Source organism: Orycteropus afer, unplaced genomic scaffold (assembly GCF_000298275.1).
Source record: "Orycteropus afer afer isolate SDZICR_OR568_19922 unplaced genomic scaffold, OryAfe1.0 scaffold00005, whole genome shotgun sequence".
Lineage (NCBI taxonomy): Eukaryota > Metazoa > Chordata > Mammalia > Tubulidentata > Orycteropodidae > Orycteropus > Orycteropus afer.
In genome coordinates this window covers 15,923,525-15,938,175 of record NW_006921592.1, presented here as the reverse complement: position 1 = coordinate 15,938,175, position 14,651 = coordinate 15,923,525, and positions in this window count along the sequence as shown.

The following is a 14,651-nucleotide window of genomic DNA, read 5'->3' as shown; positions in this document are numbered from 1 at the left end:
GTAATTTCCACATTCTGTGGGATCACCTTTCTTTGGAATGGGCACAAATATGGATCTCTTCCAGTCAGTTGGCCAGGTAGCTGTCTTCCAAATATCTTGGCATAACTGAGTGAGTGCATCCAATGGGGCATCTGTTTGTTGAAATATCTCCATCGGTATGCCATCAATTCCTGGAGCCTTGTTCTTCACCAGTTCTTTCATTGCAGTAGATGATCTTAGCTGCAACCAAAAAATACCAGAGATGTTCACCTGCATTTTAGTGACTTTGCAAAGGTATACAAATGTGTAGATTTTAACAAATTATGGATAACATTGCAAAGAATAGGAATTCCATAACATTTAATTATGCTCATGAGGAACCTATGCACAGACCAAGATGCTGTCATTTGAAGAGAACAAGGGAATACTGCATGGTTTAAAATCATGAAGGGTGTGCATCAGGGTTGTATCCATTCACCACACTTATTCAATTTATATACTATGCAAATGATATGAGAAACTAGACTACAAGAAAAATGCATTTTCAGGATTGGAAGAAGACTCATCAACAACCTACAATATGCAGATGACACAAGCTTCCTTGCTGAAAGTGAAGATGACTGGAAGCATTTACTGATGAAGATCATAGACTACAGTCCTTAGTATGGGTTACTCCTCAAAATAGAGAAAATGAAAATCCTCACGACTCAATTGATAAGCAATATCATGATAAATTTAGAAAAGTTTGAAGTTATTACAGATTTCATTTTACTTGGATCCATAACCAACACTCATGGAAGCAGTCGTCAAGATATCAGACATTGTATTGCACTGATCAAATCTCTTGCAAAAGACCTCCTTAAATTTTTAAGAAGCAAAGATATCACTTTGAAGACTAAGGTGGACCTAACCAAGCCATAGTATTTTCAATAATCAGATATGCATGTGAAACTTGGGTAATGAATAAGGAAGACTGAAGAAGAGTTGATGCTTTTGAATTGTGGTGTTGGCGAAAAATACTGAAAATACCATGGGCTACCCAAAGAATGGAAAAATCTGTCCTGGAAGAAGTACAGCCAGAATGTTCCTTAGAAGCAAGAATGGCCAGACTTTGTCTCACTTAATTAGGTTATGTTTTCAGAAAGGATCATTCTCTGGAGAAGAATATCATACTTGGTAGAATAGAGGGTCAGCAAAAAAAAAAAAAAAAGAAGACCCTCAACAAAATGGATTGACACAGTGTCTTCAACAATGGGCTCAAGTATAGCCAGAATTGAGAGGATGAGGCAGGCCCTGGCAGTATTTCCATAGGTTTGTCTGTAGGGTTGCTATGAGTTGGAGCCAACTTGACGCCACCTAACAACAACATTCTAGAATCATCAGCACTTCTGCTGGTATATGAGCTTTCCTTTCATGGTAACTGAAATGGTCTCTTCTTGTGTGTCAGGTACTGTTATCATCCTCTAATCTGACTGTGACTGCAGAACTTGCCCATTTATCAAAAAAATAAAAAATAAAAAAAAATGCAGAAGTGAGTATCAAGAAATTCTCAAATAGATATCTTATTTTCCCAACAAATTATTTCTGTTCCTTATTGCTATGAGTTGAAAATTGATTTGAGGGAGCTCTGGTAGCGTAGTGCCTAAGACACTTGACTACTAACCAGAAGGCTGGTGGTTCAAACCCACCAGCCACTCTTTGGAAGGAAGATGGGGCAATCTACTTCCATAGTGATACTGCCTCGGAAACCCAAGGAGGGGTCACTATGAGTCTGGTCCGACTCCACGGCACATAACAACAACAACAACAACAACATTGTACAGTAGGAAGTTCATGGTGGTGGAAACGATTAATAGACTTGGCTGCTAATCAAAAGTTGGGATTCAAGTCCACCTAGAGGCATCTAGGAAGAAATGCCTGGCTATTTATTTTTTAAAAATCAATATTGAAAACTCTATGATACACATTTCCACTCTGACACTCATGGAGTCACCATGAGTTGAAATCCATTTGATGACAACAGGTTTAATTGTGTAACAGAAGCCTTAGCTCTTACTGATGATCAGGGTCAATTACCCCTGCCAGGATGATGGTGATTCTTTACATACTTTCTTATCTTCTGCCACAAAGAGGCTGAAGTAACCAGATGACAGCCATAACTTAAAATTTAATGAGATTCTTGCTGTGTGTCCTGATTGACATATTCTTTCTAAGCCGTACAAGATTTCTAAGCATGTAGAGTCACAAACACAGAATGCACAAATTCTCTGAGTATGTCATTTCAAATAATGGTATTTCACTACTGAGGATACAATGTTAAAATTGTTCATTTAGAACAGTGGTTTTTAACCAAGTGAGATCCCCCCTGCCCCAGTGAAGAGATATTTGGAAATGTCTACAGACTCAGTGGCAGTGGGTATAGACATTTTTTTATTGGGGGAAGGTGCTATTGGCATCTAATGAGTCCAAAAACTCAACCAACTGCCTGAGAGTCAATTCTGACTCAAAACCTCCCTGTAGGACAGAGTAAAACTTCCCCATAGGGTTTTCAAGGCTGTAATCTATATGGAAGCAGATTGCCACAAATTTCTCTGGTGGAACAGCTGGTGGGTTCAAACTGCTGACCTTACAGTTAGCAGCCAAATGCTTATGCACTATGCTACTAGGGCTCCTATTTACTGAGTAGATGTTGCAATACATCCCACAATAAAAAGGGTAGTCCTCACAACAAAGATTTATCCAGACCAAAATATCAATTCTGCTAAGGTTGATTTAGAGTGTATATACTCTATCTTAGAGGACTGTGCCCCATCTTCACAGAGTAAACTATCCAAGCTGTCCCTTTAGCTTTGTCTCAAACAGGTTGTTATAAGCCAGAAGCTTTTGGATAGTGCGGTATAAAATAAACACAATGAATCCCATGATATAGTGCCTACAATTATACCTTTTTGTTCACAAAACAGGTCTTTTTGTCCTATGCACTATTATGTAGGATAATTTGCTAGTGGATCAAATATTCTGCAACTCCATGGTGGTGTTAGATGTGGTCCGTTGAGGAGGAAAAGCATTCGGATGGCTCAAGTTGTGTTAGTCCTACTCAAAGATGAATCATTGCCCACTTTAGAGTTAAAAGAATCTAATGAAGTCAATTTGCTGCCAAAGGTCTGATTGATCCCCTTGAAGGGCTTTCTTTTGATCTCTGTAATGGGTAGGCTGGACTTTCAACAATGGCAGCGGCTACACCAGCCTTGTTGAGTTGATAGCACTAGAGAGGCAATTGGCAAAGGTTGGCTGATGTCAACTGGTCAAGTCACTCTGTCTACTTTGTTGTTTAATGTTGGATCTGTGTTTCTTGCTCCCTGGTGGGAATTGAAAAATACTCACAATTCATTTCCACATCTATTTAACATGCCACTTCCCAGAAATATTTTTTTGCCCAGTTACATTTTTACATCTTTCTCCTTCCAAGCTCCCAATCAACCAGCCAAACGATTTTCTGCTGCCAGTCTTTCCATATATATTGTATTCTCAGGTCACTTCTTTTCCCACAAAATTTAGATGACTTATCACACTTACCCAAATCCTGCCCATTGGAAGAATTTCCCGCCATAACTTTCAACATCATCCTTGAATGGTGCTACAATGCAGTTTCAGTCAATTTCCAGCTTGCACCTATATACTGAGCTAACCCATTCACCAATCCCAGAAACTATTTCTCTAAAATAATTTTAAAACTTTAAACCAAAAATATCCTCTGAAGTCTTCTTTAAACCAAACAATGGTTTAGCTTACTGAGTAAAGAATGTTGAACTTGAGCATTGTGCTCTTTTAACAACTATCTATGTGGGATCAAAGTGACAACAGCTTGCTATCCAAACTCTTGAGAGATTGCATAGCAAACTTAGGGGGCAGTGATATTATGTTCATGGAGGAGGAACAATTTGGAATTGGAGGGTGAGAATAGTTGTACAACTTGAAGAATGTCACTGAATTGTACAAACAGAAATCGTTAAATTGGTATATATTCTGTGGTGTATGTTCTTAACCAGAAAGAGAAAATTTTGACACATGCTGCAACATGGATGGAACTTGAAGCCATTATGCTGAGTGAAATAAATCAATCACAAAGGGACAAATATTGTATGTCTTTCTTATATAAAAAGACTTAAAAACAAACAAACAAACTAACTAACTAACTGCTGTTGAGTCGATTCTGACTCTTAGTGACGCTCATTGGGTTTCCGAGGAGGTAAATCTTTACAGAAGTAGATTGCCCAGTCTTGCTTCCTCAGAGTGACTGGGGGTTTGAATCACCAACATTCTGGTTAGTGGGCAGATGCCTTAGTTACCTTAGTCACTGTGCTACCAGAGCTCCTTATAAAAAGATGAGGACAGGCAAATGTATAGAGATCAAAGTTTCTTAGTGGCTACTAGGGACAGAGGGGAAGGGGAGAAGGGAGTTATTGCTTGTGGAACACTGAGTTTTAGTTTATAGTGATGGAAAAATTGTACTGATTATGGGTAAGGTTTGTCAACTGATTAATGTAATTGATGTCAGTAAGTTGTACACTTGAGAAAAGCTGAATTGCCAAATGTTGTGTGATAGATGTATTTATAAAAACAGTGAAACCAAAATGAGCACTTCCTGAGGCTGCTTATGTACAACTAGACATCTTGGTTTGGATATTTAGGGTCCTGGTTTCGTGGGACATCCCAATTAATTTGCCTAATGTCATTTTTTTCAATGCTTCTATTCTACATCCTAGTTCGTTGTGTAGTGCCTATGGTTTTAGAGCTTACAAGGCCATCCAAGGCACAACAATTGCTCTCTATTCTATTGGAGCAACACAGGAAGAAGGACAGTAAGGAATAGGAGGAGGAAATGGAATACGTGACTAATTGCCTTCACAAACAATTACCTGAGACAAACTGGTTGGTGCCTGACTACCATTACTGGATGTTTTGATGAAAGATTCTATAGAAGTATGCTGATCAAAAAGGGAAAAATGCAAACAGAATTTCAAATTCTCATGGAATCCAGACTTTCTGGAGCCATGGAGGCCAGATGAACCCCTGAAATTGAAGTTAATCTTTAAGCTTTAAACCTTAAAGTAAAAATAACCTCTGAAGTCTTCTTAAAACCATAAAATAGTTCAGCTTAACTAGTAAAGAATGTTTCTGCCTTGAGCACTGTGTTCTTTTAAGAACCATCTATATGGGATCAAATTGACAATACCAATTTTAAAGATTTGATAGGAAATTTAAGGGGCAGTGAGTTTCTGTTAATGGAGGAGGAATAATTTTGGAAAAGAGGGTGAGAACTGTTGCACAATTTGAAGACTAATCAATGTCACTAATGATGCATGTAGAAATTGTTGAATTGGTGTATGTTCTGCTGTGTATATTCTCAATAACAAAAACAAATTTTTAAAAGTAATCATAGTTTATAATTTCTTGTGAATTCTGAAGGTGGTTTTTTGACTGTAACACACCACACACACACACACACACACACACACACACATATATATATTTGGCTTATATTTACACAGATGAGATCATGTTATCCATGTTGTTGTTGTTATGTGCCATCAAGTTGGCCCCGACTCATAGCAATTCCTCCTTGGGTTGCCGAGGCAGTATCACCATGGAGGTAGATTGCCCATCTTTCCTTCCGAGGAGTGGCTGGTGGGTTTGAACCGCCAGCCCTCTGGTTAGCAGTCAAGTGCCTTAGGCACTACGCCACCAGAACTCCTATGGTATGCATACAGTTATAAAATTTCTTTCTTAGCGGGTTAGTTTGCACTTATTTCTATGTCAACCTTTCTCCCAGTACTAACTTTATTGATTGCATAGTTGAAGACATAATACCTTCTTTATCTTATAGGAACTTAAGAATAAAAGAAAAAAAAATATTCCAAACTGCTAAGGTGTATGCACATAAGTAATATAGATAATTAATATTTTCATATTATTTAAATCACATTATTAGTTACTGAATTGAATTTCCTGACAAAGGTAGTTCCTGTTTTGAGTATTCTGACTCATAGTGACTTGCTATGTGTCAGAGGAGGACTGTGCTCTATAGAGTTTTCAATGACTGATTTGCTTGGACCAGATCTGTCAGCTGAGGTTATTGTAAGTGGACTCAACCAATCCTTCAGTTAGTATCCATGCATATAACCATTTGCATCATCCAAGATGACTATGAACACAGTCTTAATTATGGGTACTGAAATTCAGTAATAAGTCACTATGGACAAGTAACATTCTCACAATTAGATACATGACTCACCTTCAGAGCTAATGATGTTCTTTATTTTATCCTCACATTTAAATCTTACTTTAATCCTTTAGTCTAGTTAAATCACCTAGGCAATTGATATTTTTAGGAATCACATCATATATATGACATTTTTCTTTCCGTTACACTTTTATTATTCCTTCTCTTTCAAATTATATTTATTTGATTTTTTCTTTCAAATAGAGCCAGAGGGTTCTTTTTACCTTAGAGTCTTACAATACCTTTGATTTTCTACTTTCTTTCTTTTTTTTTTTTTTTTTAACAAGAATTCTCTCTGGGTCTCATGCTATTATTGTTAGAAATGACTTGTTTCTTCTTTCTCTTTTCATCTTTTAAAAATATCTGTTATCCAATTTTCTTTTGATATATTCAGAAGAAGAAAACATGAGATTTTTGCTTGTTTGTATCTGGTTACAAGTAAAGGCAACTAGACCATGGCAACCTGTTTGAGTGACTAAAGGTGAAATGCCTTTTTTCTGAGAGCATCCTACACAATATACTCTGGTGCAAGAGGACATAGTGGTATGTCTAGTTCATTAATTTATTTCAAAAACTTAAAATGAGTGACTAAAACCCACTACCATTGATTTGCTTCTGATTCACAGCAACCTCATGTGTTTCAGAGTAGAACTGCTCCGTGGGGTTTCCAATCACTGGTTTTTCAGAATTAGATCACCAGGCCTTTCTTCTAGGCATTGCTAGGTGGATTAAAATCACCAAGCTTTTGGTTAGTAGCCAAGAGCAAACAATTTCCGCCGTCCTGCTATCTTATATGAATGACTATACAGGAAAATTCTAAGAAGTATTTGTGTTCAGGGTTGCCAAGACCATCCATTTGTGTGGTGATTTTCAAGAAGGACTCACAGGACTCAGAAGTTGTTATACACAGCTATATTTTTTATAAGGACCTCTGGTAGTGCACTGTTTAAGCTAACTGAAAGGTTTGCTGTTTGAATTCAGCCAGTGGCTCCACAGGAAAAAAGACCTGGCAGTGTGTTCTTATAAAGGTTTCAGTCTAGAAAACTTTATGGAGCGATTAGGTTTTGCCTTATAGGGTTGTTATGAGTCAAAATTGACTCAATTACATGAAACAATAACATATTTTGTTGTTGTTGTCAGGTGCCGTGGAGTCGGCTCTGACTCATAGTGACCTGTTTTACAACAGAACAAAATACTGCCAGGTCTTGTGCCAGCTTTACAATTCTTGCTATACCTGAGCCCATCATTGCAGCCACTGCATCAATCTATCTCATTGAGGGCCTTCCCCTCTTTTGCTTATCCTCTGCTTTACCAATCATGGTATCTGTCTCCAGTGAATTTTCCCTTCTGACAATGTGACCAAAGGTGAGATGAAGTCTAGCCATAACATATTTTAGTATAGTGAAAAAAATACAAAGCAAAATCAGCAAAGGGAAGGGCACATGAATGAAGTCCCAGGAAATCCAGGAAACATGTGGGATGCATTTGTACACAGCATACTATGACAGAACGTACATGCAGCTGCCATATTTTGTGTGTTATAGACAGAAAACTTACGCTTTTTAGTCACCTTAGGTTTATATATTGCCCAGCAATAGTCTGCTGGGAGTTGTATACCACATAGTTTGAAGGCTCATCAGACAGTAATGCCTGGAAATTCCTTTTCAAATGATATGTCTTGTAGCAGATACGAATCAAAACTTGCTGGCACATTGTTAGAGTTCCATTCAGTCACCAATGATTGGTCCTGTTCATTATCACAAAGTATGACCAGAATGTCTCACATCTTTATGGCACTCAGATGTGCAGGATTTCATTTAGCATTCTCACCTAAAATGGAGGTGGACTTGGCAAACATGCAGCTTCACACTTGCAGGCATTTGATATGATTGTGATAAGAGATAATATTATTCTGTTGCTCCGAGCCTTTTTTAAGGCAACAATATATTTGCATCATTGCATAACACATTTATTCATTTATTTACCTTCAGATATTATTTCTCCTTTTTTCCATTTGTTATTATTGATCTTAACTCAAACTTTCCACTATTGGAAGGGAGGTTGGATTCAGCTGCAGTACTGATCCAGATTGCTAGCAATGATATGAATCTGGCAAGAGCTTCCCCTTCACGATTCTCCTTCACCTAGGGTAGGATTACACCTAATACAGAAATAATGGGCTATCTCAACCATTGGCAACAGTGCTGCAGTCATTGGGTATTCCAATTTCTTTCAAGTAAGAATTTTGCATAATAAATTCCATTTGGCACTTAGGAATTCCGGAAAAAATATTTAAAAATATAGTTACAGTTTGGTATCAGAACTACATTTGTTGTTGTTTTTATGTGCCGTTGAGTCAGACCCGACTCATAGCAATCCCTCCTTGGGTTTCCAAGGCAGTATCACTACGGAAGTAGATTGCCCCAACCTTCCTTCTGAGGAGAACTACATTATCAGGTAAGAAAAAAGGAAGTTGAATTCATATGGGTAAGAATTATATAACCATACCAATATCTTTGTCTACTGTTTCCATGGATCTTGATTGTTGATCCAAGAAGAATGAAATCCTTGGCAACTACAATTTCTTTGCCAATCATCGTTCTGTTTACTGGTCCAATTGTGAAGATTTTCATTTTCTTTATGTTGAGTTGTAAACCTTACTGAAGTCTGTGGTCTTGTACCTTCATCAGTAAATACTTAATGCTATCTTCACACTTGGCAAGCAGGTTTATGTCACATGCATATCTCAGATTGTTAATGAAACTTCTTCCAATCCCGATGCAACAGGATCCAGTAGTCTATCAGGTGACTCCAAAGTTGATGCTGGAGGAAAAGCTCATAAATGTGATGAGTACCTTCTTTTGTTTCTTTGGTAGTGTGGTATGTTTTGTTATGGAAGTTGTCTCATCACTGCCTTTCTTTTTAAAGTGTTTCCTCAATGTCACCCAAGACATTATGGGTAACTTAAGTCTCAAGATTGTTTTATATCCTCCTGTCATGGAGACAGTTTCAATTAATGTCCAATAACAAGCCAATTATTATTTCTCAGACGGCATAGGCCATGCTGGCCTGTCTGGAAATTTTCTTGTTTACAACCCTTGTGGTCACCACTAGGAGACACTTAGAGACTTTTGCCATAGAGTCTAGTCTGTCTGAGTGTGAGTTGCACATGCTTCCAAGATCACATTTGAGTGAGTATCATAAGGACCTTAAGATACTGATTGGTTATGGCCTTTTGCACTTCAGACAGCCTGTTGTTTTGGGGGCTCTTATGCAAATATAGCCATTTCAGGTAGCAGTATGAACCTCTTATTTGGCTGAGGTCATGCTTATTTCAGTGTTTTCTGCGGACATGCTTAGTATGATTTCTAGCTTTTAAAATGTGTTAAGGAGTGTTTTTATTACCCAGAATGTGGTGTATCTTGGTGAATGTTAACATGAGTTTGAGAGCAATGTATGTTTTGTTGTTGAACGATAAGTTGTAAATGTCAATTAGACAAAGTTGATTGATACAGTGTTCAGGTAAATTATATCCTTACTAATTTTCTACATACTTTATCTATCAATTACTGAAAGGAGGATGTTGCAGTGTCCAACTATAACAGTTGTTATTCAGTGCCATCGAGTTGATTTCAACACATAACGACCCTATTTATATAGAACCAAAAGCTACATTGTCCTGTGACATCTTCAGTATCATTGCCATGCTTGAGGCCATCGTTGCAGACACTTGTCAATCCATCTCATTGAGGGTCTTCCCTTTTTATGCTGGCCCTCTACTTCACCCAGCACAATATCTTTTTCTAGAGACTTGTCCCTTTAGACATCATGAGCAAAGTATGACAGCAGAAGTCTGGCCATTCTTGCTTCTAAGTAGTATTCTGACTGTACTTCCTCCAAGACAGATTTGCTCATTTTTCTAGCAGTCCATGATACATTCAATATTCTTTACTAACACCACAATTAAAATGTATCTATTCTTCTGTGGTCTTCCTTATTTATTGTCCAGATCTGACATGCATATGAGGCAATTGAAATACCATGGCTTGGGTCAGGCACAAAAGTCTTCAAAGTGACATCTTTGCTTTTTAACACTTTAAAAAAGGTCTTTTGCAGCAGACTTTTTCAGTGCAATACATCATCTTGTTTCTTGACTGCTGCTTCCATGGGTGTTGATTGTGCATCCAAGTAAAATGAAATCCTTGACCACTTAAATCTTTCTCGATTTATTGTTATGTTCCTTATTGGTCTAGTTGTGGGGATTTTTTGTTTTCTTTTATGTTGAGGTGTAATCCATATAGAAGACTGTAGTCCTTGATGTTTGATGAGTTGGCTTCAAGTCATCTTCACCTTCAGCAAGCAAGGTTGTGTCATCTGCATATAATAAGTTGTTAATGAGTCTTCCTCCAATCTTGATGCCACGTTCTTCTTCTTCTAGTCCAGGTTCTCAGATTATATGCTCAACATACAGATTGAATAAGTGTGGTGAAAAGATACAACACTGACACCCTTCCTGACTCAACTATGCAGTATTTCTTTTTGAACAACTTCCTCTTGGATTATGTACAGTAGACTTGTCTATTTGTTTTAGTTCTATCAGGTTTTGCCTTTCATATTTTGGCATTTTCTTAGTAGGTTTATATATGCTTAGGATTTTTATGTCTCCATGGAGGATGCTCACCAGAAGGATGGTGGTTCAAACCCACCAAGTACTCCTCGGAAGGAAGATTGGGCAATCCTACTTCCGTAGTGATACTGCCTCAGAAACCCAAGGAGGGGTCACTATGAGTCGGGGCCGACTCGACAGCAAACCACAACATGGAGGATTAACTTTGTTATCCTTATGTAATGCTCCCCTTTATTCTTGATAATTTTCTTTGTTATACTTTGTCTTGAATTACTCCTGTTTTATTTTGATTAGTACTAGGATGGTATATTTACTTCATCCCTTTACTTTTTACTTATCTGAATCTTTACATCTAAAGTGGCTTTCTTGGCGATATTATGTGGTTGAATCTCCTCCTGCACTCTGACAATCCTGTCTTCTAATTGGTGTATTTAGATTATTTACCTATAAAGTGATTATTGATGAAATTGTATTAATTGTTTATATCTGTTTTCTTGTCATTGCATTTTCCTTTCTATTTTGCTCAGTTTTTCTTCCATCTCTGGTTAATTGAAGATTTTCTAAGATTCCATTTTATCTCCTCTCTTAATATATCACTTAGATTTACAAATAAAAATAGTGTCGACCTAGAATTTTCAATATACAATTTTAACTACTGTATTTTTTTGCAAATTATGTGTTAAGTTTTTTGCCAACCATGCAACTTACCTCCTACACATTATTTTTATAAGTATGCTATGTCCATTATTTTTTACACGTTGTTGACTTTAATTGACAGTTTGTTGTTATGTGCCAGAGTCATCTCCGACTCATAGCAACACAACGAAACACTGCCCAGTCCTGTGCCAGCCTGATGATCCCTACTATACCTGAGCCCATTGCTGCAGCCACCGTGTCAATCCATCTTGTTGAGGGAAGGCCTTCCCCTCTTTCACTGACCCTCCACTTTACCAAGTATGACATCCTTCTCCAGAGAATGGTCCCTTCTGACAACGTGACCAAAGTAAGTGACACAAAGTCTGACCATTCTCGCTTCCAAGGAGCATTCTGCCTTCCAAGACAGATTTGTTAGTCCTTTTAGCAGTCCACAGTACTTTCAGCACTCTTTGCCAGCACCACAACTCAAAAGCATAAACTCTTCTTCAGTCTTCCTTATTAATTGTTCAGCTCTCACATACATAAGAGGTGATTGAAAATACCCTGGCTTGGGTTAGGCATATTTTAGTCTTCAAGGAGACTCTTGCTCTTCAGCATTTGAAAGAGGTCTTTTCCAACAGATTTGTCCAATGCAACATGCCTTTTGATGTCTTGACTGATGTTTCCATTGGTGTTGATTGTTGAACCTAGTCATATGAAGTCTTTGATGATTTCAGTCTTTTATCCATCTATTGTGATGCTGCTTATTGGTCCAGTTGTGAGGATTTTTGTTTTCTTTATATTGAGGTGTAATCCATACTGCACACTGTAGTCTTTAATCTTCATCAGTAAGTGCTCCAAGTCATCTTCACTTTCAGCAAGTGAAGTTGTGTTGCCTGCGTGTCTCAGGTTGTTAATGAGCCTTCCTCTAATCCTGACGCCACATTCTTCTTCATACAGTCCAGCTTCTCTGATTATTTTCTCAGCATACAGATTTCATGAATATGGTAAACGGATACAACCCTAAAACACTCCCTTCCTTATGTTAAACCATGCAGTATCCCCTTTTTCTGTTTATATGACAGCCTCCTGGACTATGTACAGGTTCCTCATGAGTACAATCAAGTGTTCTGGAATTCCCATTCTTCTCAATGTTATCCACAATATGTTTTGATCCACACAATCAAATATCTTTGCATAGTCAATAAGACATAAGTAAACATCTTTCTGGCATTCTTTGTTTGAGCCAAAAGATCCATCTGACATCACCTATGACATCCCTTGCTCGATGTCCCCTTCTGAATTGTTTGCATTTCTGGAAATTCTCTGTCTATATACTGCTGCAGCCATTTTTGAATTATCTTCAGTAAGTTGTTGTTGTTGTTGTTATGTGCCGTCGAGTCGGCCCCGACTCATAGCGACCCCTCCTTGGGTTTCCGAGGCAGTATCACTACGGAAGTAGGATTGCCCAACCTTCTTCAGTAAGATTTTGCTTATATGTAATATCAATGATATTATTTGATAATTTCCATATTCTGTGGGATAACTTTTTTTTTGGAATGGTTAATTGACACTAAGAAGACATAATTAAATTATGAAATAAGCTAGGGAACTCTGGTGGCATAGTGTCTAAGTGTCTAAGGCATAATGTCACTGAAAACTATCTGATGAGGTTGTTGTATTCAACAGTTGAGCTAATGCAGTACAATTATTAACTTATATTAATAGAAACAAGTGTATAATTTCAGTTGTTCATTTTCTGATTATGAGGAGACTATCAAACTCAACCCATGACTTACTTCTTAACCATGGCTTGTACCTTTAGTACATAATTATCATGAAAAAATAAGATTTTTGATTATTTTTATATGCATAAGCAGGGGTTTAAAGAAAATGAGCAGAATGAAAGAAAATGAACAGAATATTATGATTCACCTGTAATATGGAAAAATAGGTGAATGAGGGAAAAATTCATTTCTGGAAATGTCACAAGACACATGAGTTGTATGCATGGCCATGCTATGCCAGAAGTGTTTTACTTAATTTAATCATTTCTATGTGTTACATTTGTTGGCGTGTTATTTATATGGGGATGTTATTTGCAAAAAAAATATGGTAATTTAAGTCCATCTTTAAATAACACCATACTGCTTCACATGTAGTATGATTACCTTGTAACAGAGTGTTCCCAGTTCCTCCTTCCCATCCTTTATCCATTGCTGCATATGTCTCATTCATCCATATATGATAACCTTCCAATGCATTGTTACTATTTTTACTTTAAATTAACTGTTACCACTTAGATAAATTAAGAACAATAAAAGTGAAAGATTTTATATTAATTTTATTTATTTATTCACTGATGCTTTTTCTTTTTGCTTTAACCTGAATCTTCATTATGAACTACATCATTTTTCTTCTCCTTGAAGAACATCTTCTAGCATTTTTGTCAGGGCATATCTGCCAGCCATGAATTCTTTCAGTTTTCTTTTGTCTTTTTATCCTTATTTCCATTCCTTTTTGGAGATAATTTCACTGGAAATAGAATCCTAGGTTGGCAGTTTATTTATTTTTTCCTCTAACACTTCAACTGTTTCTCTTCTTGCTTGCTTGGTTTCTGATGAGGTGTTTGCTGTAATTGTTTCCTTGTTTCTCTATTGGTTTCTTCCCCTGTTTGTCTTTGGTTTTCTTAGGTTTGAGTATGTAAGTGTAGATGTTTTGGAATTATTCTGCTTGTTGTTTGAACTTCCTGTATCTGTGGTTTGATGTTTGTCATTAGTTTTGTAACAGTTTCAGATTATTACTGCAAATATTTATTTTATTTTCTCTCTTCTTTTGGAATTTCAGTTATCTGTATATTGCACCTTTTAAAATCACTCAATTTTTTTCTTATTTCTCAAAATTGTTTTGGTTATTTTGGATCCCTTTAATTTACATATGAGGTTTAAGATTAGTTTGTCAACTTCTGCAAAGAAGCTACCTGGGAATTTTGATAAGGATTATGTTGAATCTGTAGCCTAATTTGGGGAATATTATCACCTTTATAATAGTCAGTGTTCTGATCCATGAATATAGGATGTCTTTTCATTTATTTAGGTCTTTAATTTATTTCAACAATGTTTTTTA